The 6,000-nt window shown below is 39.8% G+C and overlaps 1 long non-coding RNA gene across 1 annotated transcript in view; it reads right to left on the bottom strand.

Moving 5' to 3' along the window:
* Positions 1 to 898: 898 nt before the first annotated feature.
* LOC125081096 (uncharacterized) overlaps positions 899 to 6,000 on the bottom strand; it is a 44,961-nt gene continuing 39,859 nt past the window's right edge. Inside the window, exons 2-3 of the long non-coding RNA XR_007121584.1 lie at positions 2,981 to 3,053; positions 899 to 986 (exon numbers count right to left, since the gene is read on the bottom strand). This is a non-coding gene — a long non-coding RNA (uncharacterized LOC125081096). The remainder of the gene's footprint in view (positions 987 to 2,980; positions 3,054 to 6,000) is intronic.

The following is a 6,000-nucleotide window of genomic DNA, read 5'->3' as shown; positions in this document are numbered from 1 at the left end:
CAAACAAAGTGCCTTATCAAAGAATAGTACGAAACCATTTTAAAGCAAGATCTCCTCCAATGTATTAACCTTCCATCACATCAACTTTTCTAAAGTTATACAGGCTCTTAATGTGTTCCTAAGAGAAGCTGATCCCCAGCCCCGTTTCTGCCCCAGAGACCAAACATGTTTCTCAGTCTCATCTGACCTTTTATATTAAAGAAAAATGACACCAGATTTGAGAGAATGTGAGCTCGGGTCATGAGTTTCAGCTTGAAACACCAGGGGGTTCCTGTGTTAATAGGAGGGGGGTTTTGTTTGTTTATTTGATTTTGGTTTGTTTTTTGGTTTGCCACTTCTCTGGAAACTGAAATCAGGTAGCAGCGTTAGGAAGTAAACCCTTATGGGGAAACCACATTTTCCCCCCACTTGACTGCATGGTTTCCAGGTGGGTGGGAAGGGTGGTAGGGAGAATTATTTAACTCCTAAAACATCTTAATGTGCCTTAAAATGGAAATCTCTAAATACCACTTGAACCTCAGCAATATTTGTTCGTTATTTCTCCATTAGGATAGGCATAGACAAACATGGCCTAAAGTGTGACATCTTTACCAGGGAAATACTTTCTCTCAATGCTGTGATGGACAAGTCGCAATTCTAACACTTCTATAAGAAGTACAATTTTAAAAATATTTTAAAATAACACTAGTATCGCACTGTTCCAGAACAGAAAAGGAAAAGGAGGACCCTGCAGTTAATGAAGACATCTATTTTTCCGGTACATTTAGACATAATGCTGTTATTTTCAATGAAACCCCATGCAGTGAGAAGAGAGAATTCACTTCTCAATTCTAATGCAGTAGAGGAGACAGATCTGGTTTTCTTCTCTCATGGTTTGTAACTCCTGTTACATTTAATAGGAACTGTACATCAAGGCGTGGGGGAGAGACCGCCATTCCTGTTCCACAGCCTGGAGAATTACGGGCCATTCAGCATCTCCCTGACACCTGGGTACAATGGGACAGGTTAAAAATGTTGCCTCCTATGGATTCTCGGCTTTTGTTCCTTTCAGCACTCAAGCCAGACCCTCCACGCACAAAAAGTACTTCAAAGGGATGCATTTATTTTTGTGTTTGTTTGTTTGTTTTCAGCTCTGCAGTTCGTATTAATCTTTGCACTGAAATATTTTTAGTACGCCAAGGCCACTTACCTTGATGTCGCCTGTTTAATAGTGGCAGACTCTGTTTTGCCACTGGTGGCAAAGAGTTTAACTAGAAACACAAAATTGCTGTCTGCTTAACCTTGCCCCCGCTGCACCCCAACCCTGCAAGTGTCTCCTCCTCGTCTAAGAATAAGAAACTACCACTATAAAATCTCTTCCTTTGAGCTGTCTCTGTGGAAACTTCCTGATTCCACTTGTTTCGCTGAGCTTTCTCGGCAACAATTTATTCTTTCTTTCTAAACAGACCTTCAGGTATGTGAGGCCGTTTGTAAATTATATGGTACCGGCAATATCATGAAATATCATGACTACAGTTTATAGGCAGATGAAGGGGGATGAGTTGTAACAAGAACAAATTACACAAAATACATTGGGGGAGGAATGGGAGAGCATGGAGCCAGCAAAATGATTAAACTTTAAGAGGGGTACTTAATGAGGACACTAAATTAAGTGACCTCATGAATGGACGGATATAGCCAATGAGATTCTCAGGAAATTATCTTCCATTATCTTACAAAGAAAGGAGGGGACACAGTATTGCAGGCCAAGATCGGAAAAATACAGGTGAACCAAATATTAGGATGTCAAGCAGTTCACTGAAAACAACTGCCCCTTTAGAATCTTCCTGAATGTACTGTATAAATTCATGTGCTGGTGAGAAGAACGTAATTTATGGTTTGGGGCCAGACGTTTTAGGCCTAATTTTGCTTTTTGACAAGTATGTCTGGCCAAAAGCATAAAAGGTGTATATTATCTCTGTAATTAATATAAAGTTATGAAGAATATCAGGAACTGGAAAATCAGTCATGGGCTAGAGAGTCCCCGCTTCACCTGACTTAATCCTGTTGGTGAAATGGGGTGCTCATTCCAAATGACCACAGAAACTAAGTGAGGAATCATTAATATGTGGCTGAATATAAATTAGAAAATACAGTCATATGTGTATGAATATGTGCATGTGTATGCATTTTGCTCATGGGTATCTTTTTTTTACTGAGGTAGAACATGCAGTAAAATACACAAACCTTGCATGTTCAGCTCAATGAATTATTGCTTATATATATACCTTGTGACTACTACCCAGATCAGTATCCTCATGACCCAGAAAGTTCCCTCCTGCTCCTATCCAGTCCATACTTCCCCAGAGCTAAGCACTCTTGGCATGTCAGCAGAGATTAGTTTAGAATGACTGTGAACTTATAAACATACACACATATATATGAAATCACAGATACGTGCTCTCTTGTGTTTGGGATCTTCCAAACTCAAAATGATTTTTGCTTTGTCACCATCGTTGATTATTAAGGACTGAGAGGGTTGGGGAAAACAAGGTAAGTAACCATGAAAACATCCAACAGCCTCCTCTCTCCTTTCTTTCTTTATATTTATTTATTTTTAAAATTCTGTTCTACATCATTAGAGCTCAGATGTCAGGAGTGCAGGTTCTGCCATCTCTCTGGCTTGGAATTTTAGCTCCCTCACTAACATCTGTGTGAACTTGGGGACCTTAAAATGGCTAAGCCTTAGTTTTCTAATTAAAAATAATGGGATTAATAACTAATCCACATGGTAGTTGTGAGGACTAAGCCCACACCAAGTGCTCACTATAGTTTCTGGCCATTCAATGATAACATTAAGATCAGTCTACAATATTCTAAGTCAAAAAAAGAAGAGCTCTTTGTTGGGCTGCACATGAGGAGGACAGAAGGATTGCGACTTCTAGGCTTAGAAAACAATGGTTCTATTAAAAAAAAAAAAATCAGCCCCAAACTGCCTTACCACATCCCATTAGGGCAAATAAGGTTGCTGATAGGAGTTCTTTCCCAGGTACCTCTGTGTCATCATTAGTTATCTGTGAATAAAGGAAACACTACTGATAAAAATGTATTTACGTGGATTTCTACAATTACCAATGTGTATCTGAGACAACCACCAGAAAGAACGGATAGATTTTAGAACTAGGAGGAAACTTAAAAATCATTCAGTTTGCCCTCATTTTATAGAGCAGGAAACTGGAAGAAGTCAGGTGATTTATTAAAGATCAATGAATAAGTCAAGATTTCTGCCTCATACCCTGGGCAATGGTTCTCAAAGCTCTTAAAACATTAGCTACAAGGGGCACCTGGGTGCCTCAGTGGGTTGGGGCCTCTGCCTTCAGTTCGGGTTGTGGTCCCAGGGCCCTGGGATAAAGCCTGGAATTGAATCAGGCTCTCTGCTCGGCAGGGAGCCTGCTTCCCTTTCTTTGTCTCTGCCTGCTCTCTGCCTGCTTGTGATCTCTGTCAGATAAATAAATAAAATCTTAAAAAAAAAAAAATTACAGCATCGTTAATGCTGATGGAGCTGGTTAGAGATGCCCGTTTTCAGGCCACACCCAAGAGAAGCAGAAACTGGGCTACCCTTCTGCTCCTTGGCAATCTGTGCTAGCAAGCCCTCTAGGTGGTTTTTACCTACTACCACTGGAACCTTGCTCTAGGGCCTTGTATTGTGTGAACTAGTGGAATCCACCTCACAGGAAAGCTTGTTAGAAATGTAGACTCACAGACCCCAGGTCTACTATATTCCACATTAATAAGATGCCCAGGTGACATGTATACCAATGAAACCCAGAAAGCCTTGATCTACATTAACAGCCAAGATCAGAACCATCTGAGCCTAAACTGTCTACCAGAATCTATGCTGTTTTCTGCCATCAGAGCCCACGGACCCTAGCCAGCCCCTTCCAGAAGATCTGCCAAAACAACTATATTAACACCCAAAATGAGTGAGTTCCTCCTGTGTGTCAGATCCTGTGCTAAGCAACCTTTGTGGAGACATTTATGCTTCCAAATCCTCTAATACAGAAATAACTATCTCCTTACTAATAGAATATTCCTCTATTAAGAGGAAAAACTGTAACCTTCCTCACCCAAGGTCACGCCATTAGTAGATGGATGAATTCGGGTAAAATCTTGGCTCTCCTGGATCTTTTCCACTACTCTGTTCTCCTGAGACTAAGTGCCATGGTAATTACCTAAACTGGGACCTGTTTATCTTTCTGAAACCAATTTTATTTTACAGAAGTCATAAAAGGTCCAAGGGTGTCCATGGATATTATACCTTGAATATTACTAGTGATCATTTTCTTTACAGTTTTTATTTATTTAAGTCATCTCTACACCCAACATGGGGCTTGAATTCATGACCCCGAGGTCAAGAGCCACATGCTCTTCTGACTGAGCCAGCCAGTCGGCCCCCCCATTGAGTTTCTGAGAGATTAATGACAGCACAAGGGCAATAAGCCAGGCCAGAGCTTCTCAAACTCTCTGTAGTGAAGGATTATTCACCCCCCTCTCATCCCCCTGCCACCACAATCTGTCATATACCAATATTTTTGTAACATACAATAAAATGAATAGAAAAATAAGTTTAAAAGACACAAAACAGGCAAGACAACTTTTTAGAAGATTCAATAGATGTAAAGTTACACTGCCAAGTTGCTATAAAAATTTCTAAAGGCGGGTGCCGGGGTGCCTCAGCTGGTTAAGAACTGCCTTAGGCTCAGGTTGATCCTGGAGTCCTGGAATCGAGTCCCACATCGGGCTCCCTGATCACCAGGGAGTCGTCTTCTCCCTCTGATCCGCTCCCCTCTCATGCTCTATCACTCTCATGCTCTCTCAAAAAACAAACAAACAAACAAAAAACCAACTTTAAAAAAATTTCTAGGGCGCCTGGGTGGCTCAGTGGGTTAAAGGCTCTGCCTTCAGCTAAGGTCATGATCTCAGGGTCCTGGGATCGAGTCCCGCATTGGGCTCTCTGCTTAGTGGGGAGCCTGCTTCCATCTCTCTTTCTCTCTGCCTGCCTCTCTGCCTACTTGTGGTCTTTCTCTCTGTCAAATAAATAAATAAAACTTTAAAAAAAAATTCTAAATGCTTATTCTCTTTATCTTTATTATATTGTTACAGACCAGTAACAGTTTGCAGACCCATACGGTTCTAGAAGTACACTTTGAGTAGCAAGAAACTAGGCAATCTACAAGTCAAAATTAAGCTATACTCCAGACCAGTTTTAAATAACACAAAATAGGTAAAGTAAATCCTAAGACTCTATTATTTCCATCCCCAGAAAGGTATGGAAGACCATTAATACTTTCTCTCAACTCAGCCCTACAAAAATTATTAACATTTCTATTTTGCAGCATTCATTCATTCATCCAACAAACACTTAATGACAATTGATTAGGTACCAGATTCTTAGATTAAAAAGCTGATTAAGACCCAGTCCCTACAAATATAAACATAAATTTTTGTAAGAGACATTAAAGAGCTCAGCAAATGATCTGAAATAGGAAGTAAAGAGGAAATAGGAAGTATATAAATCATAAAACTAAAATGAATAAATGGCCTACAAATAAACTTAAAAAAAAAAAAAAAAGACCCAGTCCCTATTTTTAGGCACTCACATGGTGGTGGGTAATAATAATTCCTTTCTGTACATTGTGTGTGTATCTCTATCCACAGGTCTATATGCTTCCTCTTAAAAAAAAAAATAAAGAGTATGAAGTGAGTTACTTCACATGATAATAAGATAAAACCAATGAAAGTTTCATGTTGTATAGTTTTTTATTAGTATCTCATCCTAATCTTGCCTTTTTATACTGGTGGTGTAATTAAAATAGGTCTGTGTTCATTTTAAAAATGAAAAAACAGGTTCAGAGGGATTGCCTCCTATGCTCAAAACCATTCAGTTTATGCAGAGCAAAGCAGGGAATCAAATTCAGGTTCACTGCCTCCAAACCTAGTGCTCTGTTCACCGCACCCTCA

Source organism: Lutra lutra, chromosome 11 (genome assembly GCF_902655055.1).
Source record: "Lutra lutra chromosome 11, mLutLut1.2, whole genome shotgun sequence".
Classification (NCBI taxonomy): Eukaryota; Metazoa; Chordata; class Mammalia; order Carnivora; family Mustelidae; genus Lutra; species Lutra lutra.
This window is presented reverse-complemented; position numbering and strand designations above follow the sequence as displayed.